The 14,856-nt window shown below is 33.9% G+C and overlaps 1 long non-coding RNA gene across 1 annotated transcript in view; it reads right to left on the minus strand.

The window, feature by feature from the left end:
- Nucleotides 1-7,532: 7,532 nt before the first annotated feature.
- The window catches only part of LOC129624610 (uncharacterized), a 57,710-nt gene continuing 50,386 nt past the window's right edge, over nucleotides 7,533-14,856 (minus strand). The window contains exons 2-3 of the long non-coding RNA XR_008701062.1: nucleotides 12,642-12,809; nucleotides 7,533-7,934 (exon numbers count right to left, since the gene is read on the minus strand). This is a non-coding gene — a long non-coding RNA (uncharacterized LOC129624610). The remainder of the gene's footprint in view (nucleotides 7,935-12,641; nucleotides 12,810-14,856) is intronic.

Here is a 14,856-nt window from a genome sequence, read left to right on the forward strand (position 1 = left end):
AAAGAAATTCCTGGGTTACAGAGAATGAGTGTGCTTAATTTTTTAGATCCTGCCAAATACTTTTCCAAAGTGATTATAGCATTTTTATGCTTCTGTCATCAGTGTATAAGAATGCTCATTTCTCTACATCATTATATTGTCAGTTTCTAATTTCAGTCATTACTAAGTGTAGAATAGTATCTAATTGTGGTTACAATTTGCATTTTTCTTATGACATGAATTTAAACAGCATTTCTTCTATTTCTTGACAATTTTGATACCACTGGTGAAATGCACTTATAATTTTGCTCTTTTTTCTTTTGTTTTGAAAATTGTGAATAGGTTTTACCTGTTACTTGTATGGTCTAGATAAAGTTCTTTATCATATAAAGTGTAATTAGTTTGAACATTCAGTGGACTATCTTAAACTCTAGTGACATCTTGCATCTTATTTATGAATTTGGCAACTTGTGACTTCTCCTCTCTCATTTTTCCTTAATCAGTCTTACCAGAAATATAAAAACTTTATTATTCTAAGGAAGGTTAAAACCTTGTAAAACATCAAACTACAGCAAGTTTAGATAGAATTCTTACTATCATTGGAAATATCTTTAGATTTCAAGCTCTTAACCTTTTCAGTATTATGTTACTGAGATAGTTTAGAAATGGTTTAAGAATATAAACTTACTCAGTTTTTTAAAAATATAAATTATATAGTAATGATTTTCAAGTGAATGAAAACATCTGATCCAGTCCCTCAAATCTTCTAACAACCTAGAGAGCTGAGTATTATAAATTTCAATTTGGAGTTCAAAAATGTTTGTTAAAATGTACATATTCAGGTGCCACTTCACAAATACCTAATCAGATTCTCTGGTAGTGTGGTCTAGGAATTTGAGTATTTAATGCAGTTGATTTATATGTACATTCAAGTCTAAGGAATACTGTACATGAAAAATGTCTCTAAACAAGTATTTATCATTTGATATACTTTATTAATATTAAATCATAATTGAAATGGTAGAAATAAATCCTTATATGACTACCATGTAAAACAAACAGCCCTTACTAATTTTACCGCTATTGAGACTTTATAGGCAGTTACTCAAACTGATTTTTATGAATCCAGAGGATTTATTATAATACAACCTTCTGCCTCTATAAAAGAGTTAAAATATTTTTCTCAGAATTTTATTTCATCAACTTCTATGGACTTTCGCATGTACAAAGTGGCTACTTGGAATCCATTTAAATCAAGACTTTGAGACTTTGTGTTACAGAAAGCACCCACAATGTCATGTTAATCAAGTTAGTCCAAACTTTAAAAATTATTGATGGAGAAATTTTTATCTGAGAGACTCAAAAGATGAACAGTATTTGCCTTATCTATAATTACAATGCAGGAAAACTATAAAGTTGGGCAAGATACAGAACACTCTTCTAGGGACCATTTGAATTTATAAATGGATTTTAATCAGCTATCCTAATCATGAAATAATCAATATGTTTTGGTAATAGTATACAAATTTCCTGGTTAGATTAATGCTTTCCCTTATCTGCACCTTGCAAAAAGACTAGTCAGTTTTGTTTTTCTTCCTTGGGAACTATTTTCAATACACCACTCTGGTCTGAGAGAAACTTAGTTTACAATTTAATAACCAAGAAATTATACAAGGTTTCTCATTAAAAGATAAATTTTCATGCATTATTCCAAAGTTTTCAAAAGGTTAAACTAATATTTTAAAATCAAAACTGTCCCAATTTATAATAGGATTTAATCTTGACCAAAAATTGTACCCCTTGCTTTAAAGATCTTAATCTACATATTTTAAATTTTAATTATATAACATTATAAGATGTCCCATGAGGTTTAGATTAATTCCTCCATTGTCACTATGTAACATTTGACCTTAAAACTAAATTTTTCATATTCACATATACATATACGACAAACATTTCCAGCAGGTAGTCACCAAGCTTAACTTTACAGGATATACAACTAGATTGAATTTTGTAGGGAAAAAAATGACACCAAGAAGGCAAGCCTTAGAACCAAACTGAAAAGAATAATTTCAGTTACTTTAACAGTCCTGCTTTTATACTCCAGAACACATACCCAACAATTCAGGCTGTCCTGTGTAAATGTACTAATGAATTTAGAACTTAGACATTCATAAATGAAAGATTTAACATTGAAATTCACTGACCTATCTCTCAAAGTGACACATTTCCAGATCCAGACAGAAAACTAGATAATTACATGTAAAAGAGTGAAATTAGAGCATTTCCTAATACCATACATAAGCTCAAATGGATTTAAGATCTAAATATAAGCCCAAATAGTATACAACTCTTATAGGAAAACATAGGCAGAACACTCTCTGACATAAATCATAGCAAAATTTTTTGATCCATCTCCTAGAGTAATGACAATTAAAAAAAAATAGCAAATGGGATCTAATTAAACTTAAAAGCTTTTGCACAGCAAAGGAAACCATAAACAAATGAAAAACAACCCACAGAATGGGAGAAAACATCAGCAAATGAACTGACCAACAAGGAATTAATTTCCAAAATACACAAAAAGCTAATGCAGCTCAATATCAAAAGAACGAAGAACCCAATCAAAAAATGGGAAGAAGACATAAACAGACATTTCTCCAAAGAAGACGTAGAGATGGCCAAAAAGCACATGAAAACATTCTCAACATTATCCATTATTAGAGAAATACAAATCAAAACCACAATGATGTATCACCTTACTTAGGTGAGAATGATCAGCATCAAAAAATCTCAAGCAATAAATGCTAGAGAGGGTGTGGAGAAGAGACTCCCCCTATGCTGTCAGTAGGAATGTAAATTGGTACTACCATTATGGAGAACAGTATGGAGATTTCCTTAAAAACTAAAAACAGAGCTAGCATATGATCCAGCAATGCTACTCCTGGGCATACGTCCGGAGAAAATGATAATTTGAAAATATAGATGCACCCCAGTGTTCATTGCATCACTATTTACAATAGCTAGGACATGGAAGTAACCTAAATGTTTATCACTGGATGAATGCATAAAGAGGATGTGGTACATATTTACAAGGGGATATTAGTCATAAAAAGGAATGAAATAATGTCATTTGTAGAAACATGGATAGACCTAGAGATTGTCATACTGAGTGAAGGCAGTCAGACAGAGAAAGATAAATATCATATGAAATCACTTATATGTGCTATCTAAAAATATGGTACAAATAAACTTATTTACAAAACAGAAATAGAGTCACAGATGTAATAAACAAACATATAGAGGGGGGATAAATTGGGAGATGGGGATCAACATATATTTACATGTCCAAGAAATGAACATGTATAATAAATAACTGTATAGACACTTCGGTAAAGGTAGTTCAACCACATTTTCAATTAGCAAAAAAAGACTTGTTAGTTATCAAAATTTGGCAAACTAATCTATGGGATTAATTCATTTAGGTGGATTTAATTCAAATGTAAACAAATAAATAAAAAATTCTGGCTATGAGGAAGTTTCCAAATGTTACCTAGGTTGTTTTTGCTTGTGTAAATATCCTTGCCTTCCTCTGCTGTCTGATACAGTTGCTTAAACATTAATTCCCAGTGATCATCCTGAGATGTCATCCAGCAGATGGCATGTCAAGTAGAAACAGTAGCCTCATAGTCAATTTAGCCCCTCTGGGAATGTGGTTCAACCCAAAGGAAAGACAGGAATTATTGTGAAGACAATGTTTTTATCCTTGTTTAGTGGAAAGGCTAACAGATGGATACCAGTAGCCATTACCCAAAGTTGAACAGAATATGCATTTTTACAGCTGAAATCATAATTTTAAGAAACACCTACAGATCATTTAACTTGTTTTACCTAATATCTGCATTAATTTGGTTTAGGGGAGACTGTTATTCCTGATTAGTTTTTGGCTCATCAGTTTGCTAAAGAACAAGAAATAAAAGTACACACAAAACAAGAGAGAACACATCTTGTTGTTCCACAGACTGGTTTATAAGCAGTTGTAGTTTAAAAACTCTTGTTTTGCTTTTTCTCAGTTACTAGCATATAAAAGGTGAAATTACCTTGTATATGAATAAATTCAAGTTATTAAACTAACTTCAAATTATTGAAATGTACAATCTAAACTAATTTCAAATTATTGAAATGTAGACTCGCACCTTGCCAAGTCTTTAGAGTTAACTTCTATTAACGTAAAACTGAGAAGTTAGAGTAACTATCTAAATGGCACTAGAAATGAAAGAAAAGTATAAATATAAAATATAGGGCATTCTAAAAGACAAGGACCTGGCTTTTGCAACAATCAATAGTAGAGAGTAAAAGGAGTGAAAGGGACACTATTGCAGATCAAGAGACTTGATAAATACCAAACAAAATGTGGCCACATATATAAAATCATCATTGAGACAATAAGGGGCACTTAATTATGCTTTGGGTATCAGATATCAGCAAAGAAGTGTTTTTAATTTTTAGGAGCTTTCACAATTGTTGTGTTTATGTTATCCATGTTTGGGGCTAAGATTGTCCTGCTTCTTTTGCTTTAGCTGTGTTTTAAATTTTTCATAGTTATTTCAACTAAAAGATTGTATGTGTGTGTGTGTGTATATATATATATATATATATGTGTGTGTGTGTATATATATATATACACACACACACATATATATATAATGGAGTCCCTTCTTAAAATTATTGAGTATATTGTGTGTATATATATATATATATATATACACACACACATATATATATAATGGAGTCCCTTCTTAAAATTATTGAGTAACTCTTCACAAGTGGTAGTGGAAATTTCAGACACTTTCATTTCTAAATAAGGCCCTCTATGAACTAGAAGTTCTTACTTTTCTTAGTCATTCACTCAAACCAAATTACTTCAAGTTTCAGAAATAGTCATATATCAGAACTATTTGCCTTTGCACAGGCTTTACCTTCTGTCTGATTGTTATCTGCTATTTAAAAACAAAAACAAACAAGAAAACCTGACTTTTTTTAAGAGCATGTGTTAGTCTTGCTCTAAGGGAAATCACCTCTGATTAAATAGCTGAAAAATGCACTCTTGTATAGAAAAAAAAAAAAAGAGAGAGAGAGAGAGAACACTAGTCATTAGATACAAATGAAAAAGAAGATCTGGTTAAAAAACAAAACAAAACATTAAATTGAATGAGACATATACTGAAAGCCAACTGGGCAGATGGGTGGAATTTAACGCCTCTCTTTAGATGCAATTTGTATATACATATATTAATACAATTAGGCTCTTAATCCAACCAAGATTTATGTTAATTTAAAAAGTTTGCTTTGTTTACAATTTGATATGTATCTTCTTTGTATTCCCATAGTCTTGTTCTTGTGACAGGATACCTTATTCATCATTTCTTAAATTCTCTTTTGTGTGATTATATTTAAGTTGAAAGTCTGATTGATTTCATAAGATTTATAACTTTACACCTAGCACAATGTCTGACTTACTCTACATACTAACTAGGCATTGGGGAATTTGTTTTGAATTAAAGAATTATTTAGAAGATAATGAGTATGAGAATATACACACAAACTTTAGGCAAACCCAGGTCTATTAAAGCGTTAATTTTTAGTAAAGGAGTGGAAAATTAAAATATTTTTATGTGCATTTTCTAGGTACTGAATGACTTTGCTACTCTTTTAAAGATGATCAGTACTGTGCTGACTCTGAAAACTGGTCCTGGTTTATTTTTGTTTTTTTACATGTTTTATGGCATAAGCAGTTCAAAATCAGTTTTAATATACACCAGTTTCTGGTTTTTAACTTCACATCTTTGAGTTGTAAAATTTCCCCTGGGGATTAGAAATATATTCTTATATTCCTTGATCTTTTATATCTTAAAATGAAGGCCAACAAAGAGATTGAATAAAAATAGATAATACCAGAAATAGTGTATCATTCAATTGATAATGGGTAGCTTGTTAGTCAGAATTGAACAAGACCTTTGATTGAGGTCTACCTGAGTGGCAGGCTCAACACTGAAATAAGAAAGGAAATCAAATTTCAAGTCAATCAGATACCACAAATGTTAAGGCGAGAGAAATTTAAAAGAAACTCTTCATGGCTTCCATGAAAGGAAAGGCCTTTATAAATATGACTATTTATAACTAGAAGTCCTTATAAAATAAAAAAATACATTTTTGAATGTAACTGATAACAAACAGAAGAAATAGTTAATACTTGCAAGCATTGTCCTATGGAATTTTTGAGGATTATGTGATTTAGCACATCAGTTGTGTGATAAACTAGAAAGAACTTCAACTTTAGAGAAGAAAACTAAGATGCATGAAAAGCAAGCAATGCCTTCAAGCAAGTAAGTCATTGATGTGAATTTCAAAGTGAGAATTTATGCTCTAGATCTTTTTTTCTGAATTATTATTCTGTATAATACAGTCAGCTAACCTCCACAATTATGTTGGAAATTCACAAATCCCAATTAAGTACTTAGCTTAAGAGTGATATGGAAAGAATCTTTACTCTACTTTAATTACAGCTAAATTGTTACAGCCATGAAACAATCTCTTCTCAGGGCATGCTCATATGCTCAATATATTTGTCTCTTTCTTCTATGTATTGTTCAAATTCTATCCAAACTTCAATATGTAATTTAAATGCTACATTATGTACTTCACTATATAAAAAATATCTCTTTCTGCTTTAGGTTATTGTAGCACTTTCTCCATAATCTTATTATGAAACATAATATCTTACAAAACATTATACTTTATGATAGTGAAAAGGGAATACAATTTAAAGATCTAAATTCCGACTCTTCAACTAGCCACAGATATAGACTTGGTCTTGGGGCCTCCGAGTCTCGCTTTTTTCATCTTAAAATTAAAGTTTATAGCCTGACAACATAATAAGTGTGATGGTTTATACAAGGTATACAATACAGAGTCTGAAACACCATAAGAACTAAAAATATGTTCTCCTTTTTTTTTTTTTCTTCATTAATCTGAGAAGCATCAGTTGTGGGTTTTGTCACACTTGTTAGAACTTTGGCATTCTCCTTGCCTTCATGCCTGCATGCATTCATTATTTGTTGGAGGCCCATAATGTACAAGACACTACATTAGAAACTAGAGAAATATTTGTATACAAGTGAGCTAGAGATACAACTACCAAAAAATCTTCATGGAACATGGTGCCTGTCTAGCTTCAGGTCAAATTAATAGTGATTTCTTAACAAGAATGTATATCAAGTATATCAGTGTATATCTCATATCTCTTCTTCTTATAATGGCATTAGTTCCACCATGAGAGCCTTATCCTCATGACTTAATCTCACCTAATTACTACCCAGTATCTACCTCCAGCTACCATCACATTAGAGATTTGGGTTTCAACAAATGAAATTGGGGTAAGACAAAAGTATTCAGTCCATAACAAATGTGTTAGTGATAGTTCTAGAAGCTAGCCAAAGTAAGGAATTCAAGCACTTACACATTTGATGTTATTTAAAAGAGAAAATAAATAAGCTGCTCAGAACTGGTTTTTTATTTTGATTGAAGTTAAATATCTTCCTGTGCTTACTCATAAAATGAATCAAGTAGCATGTAGTGAACAATGACCTTCAAAGCATGACTACCATCAATACAAAGACAAGTTACATTCGGTGCTTTCTTAAAGTATATTTAAAATAAGCTAGTGACATAATGTGGAGAAGGCAATGGCACCCCACTCCAGTACTCTTGCCCGGAAAATCCCATGGACGGAGGAGTCTGGTAGGCTGCAGTCCATGGGGTCACGAAGAGTCGGACACGACTGAGCGACTTCACTTTCACTTGTCACTTTCATGCATTGGAGAAGGAAATGGCAACCCACTCCAGTGTTCTTGCCTGGAGAATCCCAGGGATGGGGGAGCCTGTTGGGCTGCCGTCTGTGGGGTCGCACAGAGTTGGACACAAGTGAAGCAACTTAGCAGCAGCAGCAGCAGCAGCAGTGACATAATGCATGGTAAGAGTTTAATCATTACAGTTCTATGCTGAACCAGTCTTTTACCTTAGGTAAATTACTTTCTGTTCTGTGACTCATTTCATGTGTCTTTAAAAGGAAGATATTAGACTAGATAATTTCTTAAGCCTTTTCAGTTCAAAATATATTGAATAAATTTTGTATAATTAATTTGCCACAGTTGCTAACCTATATCATCATATACTCAATAAAAAATGTCCTAGAAGACTGACATTGCCACTACTTCCAAACCATTTTGCACAAGAATTATTTCTATCATTTCTTCAAAATAAGTTTGATTCACATGACAGATAAATAGATGAAGAATGGGAGAGAGGCAGGGCTGGTCTTATAGTTAATTGCAGTGGAAGTCCCAGAACTCAGTTTCTCCCACAAGCCTGCCCTTAGTTCTGCAGAGTTGTCTCTGAGATAATTTTACTAAACACTAGTACTCCAAAACAAGACTGAAAATAATTGTAGTGAAAGTGTTAGGTAGTTAGAGTTAAAAAAAAAAAAAGAGTCCAAAATGGCCACTAAAAAATGGCAGCTAACAGGCAGACAAAGGAATGAAACAGTTTGCACAAAACAAAAAAAAGGGAAAATCTACAGCCTGGAGTAAAACATTTTGATGGGGAAAAATCATTCTCAACATGACCCCTTCCCTGTTTGATCTCAAATACAAGCCCTATTTGACATGGAACAGAATGTATCAGTCTCTGCAAACTGCTTGGGTGAGGAACAAAGGATATAAAGAGAAAAAAACTAAAATGGGCTGGGTCCCCTCTCACATCTCAGGAGGATATTTTCATGTTACTTGTTTAATAAATCTTGCTTTCATGAGCTTTCCTAGTCTGTCATTTTAATTCTGTCACTAAAACAAGAAAAGGAACACGGAAAGAGCCACACTTGACAAAAGAAGCATATAGGCATTGAGCCCAGCCATTCCCAGGCTTAAATTCTGAATTTAACATATGTTAACCACATAGGGGCACATTCAGGTTCTATGATGGCTTCACACAATCTGGGAGGTTATCTTTTTAAAAGGAAGTCATAGAACCATAAATACAAAACTGTGTATAAGATCCTCCCAGCCAAGAAGGGATTGGATGTTGAGGGGGAGTCCTCAAGTTTAGCTGAGTGACTTAGGATATTTAGTGAATCTAAACCTCAGTTTCCTCAGCTTCCAAATGAATCAAGTACATCTCTTGAAGGTGACTATGAGAAGTAAGTTAGATAATGTTTGTATAGCATGTAGCAAAGAGAAAGGAAATTCAGTATGTATTAACTATACTATATTTGTGTCAAGGTTTTGTCAAAAACCAATTATACCAGACAAAGCTAAATAGACAAGAAAGTTCTTGTTAAAAACTATTGAAATCTCTCTATGGGAGACAGATTGATTCAACTGTATTGAAACCACAGGCAGGAGGGTTTTAAGCACCAGGATGAGCTAGTGGAAAAGTACTAGAGAACAAGCTAGCAGAAGTTGATCAGTATAATTAGGCATCTGTGTTTACTCACTGGCACTTATCAAAGTTGGTTCCTCACCTCCCACAGAGGCTAGAGGATAGGAATGTTCAAAGTTTTCCACTGAACTATAACTATGTTATATTCTTATTTAATGCCAGCAAAGCAGAATGGGGATATATCTTGGACAGTACAGAAACTGAAAATTTTCTAGAAACTTTCAAGTTTCTGAAATATTTATACTGATGATGCTTTACCCATACAAATAACCTAGGGAGGGTTAGGCATCTCTTCTTATTGGACAACATATCAAATAATCCTAATTATTTTTAATATATCTCTTTTTAAAAGGCAAAAGAAAAATTTTTGTGAATTTCCAGGGATCCTCTGGAAAGTTCCAAAGTCAATTTGAGATCAAGCAAATTTCATTTGGAATCCTATGTTGAGATGGCAAAATATCAGAAGTTTTTAAAAATTCAGAATATTTGGGCACTTGTAATCTGATCATGAGTCACCAAAACATTACTTGGCTACTTATTTAACCAAAGTATCAGAGGAGTTTAAAAGGAAATATGGGTGGTAACATGATTGAAAAAACAAAATTTATAGCTCTTTTAAATGTGAGAAGAATTGGCTCACTTAAATAATCAATACATATTCAAGTCAACATGAAATATAGGAAGTTATTCAATAAAACACAGAAAATTTACTTTCTAGGAAAGTTACTTATAAGGAAAATAAAACCTTTTACAATCATATTAGGAACAAACCAATAGTCTAAGAAACTTTTGGCATTTAACAGAGAGAACACAAAACTCTAGTTTTGCATCAGGACATCACTGATACTAAAGGTCATTAAAAAAGTAAAAAAAAAAATTAACCCAGTATTAACTAGCTCTGACCACACAAAATTATTCTGCAAACCTACAGAGATTCTTACCATTCAGATTTTGTCATACACTTTCTTCTCACTCAAGAGCAACCAGTCACTTTAATTTACAATGATATTACTTTTTTCCCCTTAAAATACACCCAGCATAACTTACATACTTTTTTTTTAAAACAAAAACACTTCCTACACTCTTAATATACTTTGCATACAGAATTGTTTCACTTTATCCTAATTGTTTCTGGTAGATTCATTTAGATATGTGGATTATACTTTTTAACCACTAGCAGGCTATGAAGCAAACAAGGAAATAGATTGTTGTGAACAGCCTTATATCAGAATTCTATAGCAGACAAGTTTATGAATATACCGTCTCACAAATTTTAAATAGGTATATGCATTCTTATGGCATACTTTTTCCATATGGCAGCAATAATATATTTAATAACAGACCCAATATTTTTAGCCTCTAAGTAACAAAAATATAAGAAAAAATTATACAAAAGATGCATGCTTGGAAGAAAATCTATGACCAACCTAGACAGCATATTAAAAAGCAGAGACATTTTGTCCAACAATGCTAGTCAAAGCTATGGTTTTTCCAGTAGCCATGTATGGATGTGAGAGTTGGACTGTAAAAGAAAGCTGAGTGACGAAGAATTGATGCTTTTGAACTGTGGTGTTGGAGAAGACTCTTGAGAGTCCCTTGGACTGCAAGGAGGTCCAACCAGTCCATTCTAAAGGAGATCAGCCCTGGCATTTCTTTGGAAGGAATGATGCTGAAGGTGAAACTCCAGTACTTTGCCCACCTGATGTGAAGAACTGACTCATTGGAAAAGACCCTGATGCTGGGAAAGACTGAAGGTAGGAGGAGAAGGGGATGACAGACGATGAGATGGTTGGATGGCATCACCAACTTGATGGACATGAGTTTGATTAAGCTCTAGGAGTTGGTGATGGACAGGGAGGCCTGGCGTGCTGCAGTCCATGGGGTTGCAAAGAGTCGGATATGACTGAGCGACTGAACTGAACTGATACAAACTTCAACTACTGCCTAACAAAGGTTTTAGTAGATTATTTTAGAACTTACCTAGATATTTCATTGATATTACTTAATTTAGCATAAGCCTAATATTTTCCTTAACAAAAATATTTTGGAAAGTATTTTTAAGCAGGAGAAAGCAATGGCACCCCACTCCAGTATTCTTGCCTGGAAAATCCCATGGACGGAGGAGCCTGGTAGGCTGCAGTCCATGGGGTCACTAGGAGTCAGACACGACTGAGCGACTTCACTTTCACTTTTCACTTTCATGCATTGGAGAAGGAAATGGCTACCCACTCCAGTGTTCTTGCCTGGAGAATCCCAGGGACAGGGGAGCCTGGTGGGCTGCCGTCTGTGGGGTCGCACAGAGTCAGACACAACTGAAATGACTTAGCAGCAGAAGATATACTTATGGTTGAAATATAGTTATTCAGAATAAACGATCAGAATAAGATATATAATCTTAAATATCTAGTAGATATCTGATCATAAACCCAAGTAGAATTTTAAAAGTATGCTTTTAATATATTTGATCATGATAATTCAGAAGACCACTGTTTTTATTTTTATGTGGACTTGATTTTTTAATCATTTGGATTAATTTTATAAGATTATACATTATTTTTGTATCATGCAAAGCTCAGTGTGTGTGTGTGTGTTTAATCTGAGAAGTTCAGTAATATTTATTTCTCTAAGCCTATTGTAATAGAGTTCCTTTAACCAGAAATTATAAGTTAATTTAGTAATTCCATCCAGAGGCAGGAAAAACATCAGATCATATAGTGAACAGGAGTCTTTAAAGGAGGAGAATTAGAAGAGTAAGAAATTCCCATGGGGGAGAGACATGCCAACTAACCAACCAAAAGTCAAACACAATCTCAGCACATGGGGACTTCCCTGGTCTTCGGTGGCTAATACTCTGAGCTCTCCAATGCAGGGGGCCCAGATTTGAACCCTGGTCAAGGAACTAGATCCCACATATCACAACTTAAGATCTCACATGCCACATCTAGAATTCCACGTGCCACAGCTAAAAATCCCACATACTGCAATAATGATCAAAGATCCTACATGCTGCAACTAAGATCTGGTGCAGCCAAATTAATCAATAAATATTAAAAAAAAAAAATGTCTCAGCACATGACAAGTACTCTAAGTACCATAAAACCAAAGTTCAATCAAATGAAATCTCATTACCATCAAAAATATGATTAGAATTAAAGTCAGCTACTTACCATGCTTCAGGGGTCAGATGTCTGAAGTACTGAATCAGAAATCAATGGTTCCCTGATCTATCAGTCAGGAGTGAGGATAGAGGCTTTAAAGTTGAGCACCAGGAGCCTTGGGTGAGAGGCCTGAGGTCCAGTGATGAAACCTATCCTATCTGAGGTGTGACACCAGAGCTGTCAAAGAAAATTTGCAAAAGACAGAGTTAGGTTGGCAAGGTTACTGGGGAGAAAGATTAAGCTGAACATCACAGAAACAAAAGGTGAGTGGGTTTTCAAGTGCAAAAGTGACCTTGTGAAAAATACTAGAGGGCTTTATTTAGGTCCTCAGTTCATCTAATGTGATTAGGCCACCTCTGCTTGTTAATTGGAACTTACTGAAATTAGATTCCAACCCTCTTACAGAGACCAGGAAGTAGGAGTACAAGTTCCTTTAATGTTGTAATTCAAAGGATGTCTCACAGGTCCTTGAAGACATTTCTGGACTATCAAACTGGTAAGAGGCTTTGAGATCTATATACACTTTAAGGGTCATTGACATCATCAAAATTAAGCATGTCATAAACCGTCATTAACTGAAACAAATACAATTCTTAAAAGGCAAAATAAAAGCTATTCATCTTACAGGTTCTTTTTTTTTTTTAATCCCTTTTCTAATTGTATATCATGGTTGTTCAAAAATAAGGTATAAAGTGAAAAAATCATTAAGAACACAGAAATCAGATTCAGTATCCGGAGGGCAATCAATGTAACTGAAGAACACAAGATAAAGAGTATGGGAAAGAAATCAGGTTATAAACAAAGGTCAAAGGGAAAAGAAATAGGAGAGTGAAATTATTCAGGCTCAGAATGCATAAATAACCAGAAGCAAGCAAAACAGAGGAGACAATGCCTGAGAGGATTAAACTTTTGCATGTGTTTAGTAGTTTTCCTCACTGCCTTAACCCAAGGAAGAGGAATTGGCTCATGCCTAGACCACAGGCTTCCCTTGGACCTAGATTAGACATGTACCAGAAATTAACTTGTTAAAGTTCAACTTTTAAAATTTTTATGAAAAATCTCTTCTGAATGGATTAACATGATTATATTCCTCAGTTATATCTTGATTTCTTTAAATACTCTATTAAACAATTACCAAATTTTCACTGTTATGTTTGGAAACCAAACTATTTTATGATTCACTGAATATGTGGTATGAAAGACTTTTTCAATTTTTGTGTTAAAACCCCACAGATTTTATTTCCTGGAGAAAAACACCATGCATCTCATTGATGACTCATAATATGTACAGATGACATGTCAACAGTCACCAAATATACTTTGCTCTAAAACATTTATCTATATATGTGTACACATATGTATATTACATATTTAGCTAGCATTTTTAAGGACTCAACTCAGCAGTGGTCACAGTATTGGAAAAGGTCATTCTTAGAATGAAAAGTTTTCATTCTAATCCCAAAGAAAGGCAATGCCAAAGAATGCTCAAACTACTGCACAATTGCACTCATCTCACACGCTAGTAAAGTAATGCTCAAAATTCTCCAAGCCAGGCTTCAGCAATATGTGAACTGTGAACTTTGTTCAGGCTGGTTTTAGAAAAGGCAGAGGAACCAGAGATCAAATTGCCAACATCTACTGGATCATGGAAAAAGCAAGAGTTCCAGGAAAACAACTATTTTTGCTTTATTGACTATGCCAAATCCTTTGTGTGCCTAACCCTAAAATGTGGAAAATTCTGGAAGAGATAGGAATACCAGATCACCTGACCTGCCTCTTGAGAAACCTATATGCAGGTCAGGAAGCAACAGTTAGAACTGGACATGGAACAACAGACTGGTTCCACATAGGAAAAGGAGTACGTCAAGGCTGTATATTGTCACCCTGCTTATTTAACTTATATGCAGAGTACATCATGAGAAATGCTGGACTTGAAGAAGCACAAACTGGAGTCCAGATTGCCGGGAGAAATATAAATAACCTCAGATATGCAGATGACACCACCCTTATGGCAGAAAGTGAAGAAGAACTAAAAGCTGCTTGAAGAAAGTGAAAGAGAGTGGAAAAAGTTGGCTTAAAGCTCAACATTCAGAAAACTAAGATCATGGCATCTGGTCCCATCACTTCATGGGAAATAGATGGGGAAACAGTGTCAGACTTTATTTTTGCAGGCTCCAAAATCACTGCAGATGGTGATTGCAGCCATGAAATTAAAAGACGCTTG

Source organism: Bubalus kerabau, chromosome 12 (assembly GCF_029407905.1).
Source record: "Bubalus kerabau isolate K-KA32 ecotype Philippines breed swamp buffalo chromosome 12, PCC_UOA_SB_1v2, whole genome shotgun sequence".
In the NCBI taxonomy this organism is placed as follows: Eukaryota; Metazoa; Chordata; class Mammalia; order Artiodactyla; family Bovidae; genus Bubalus; species Bubalus kerabau.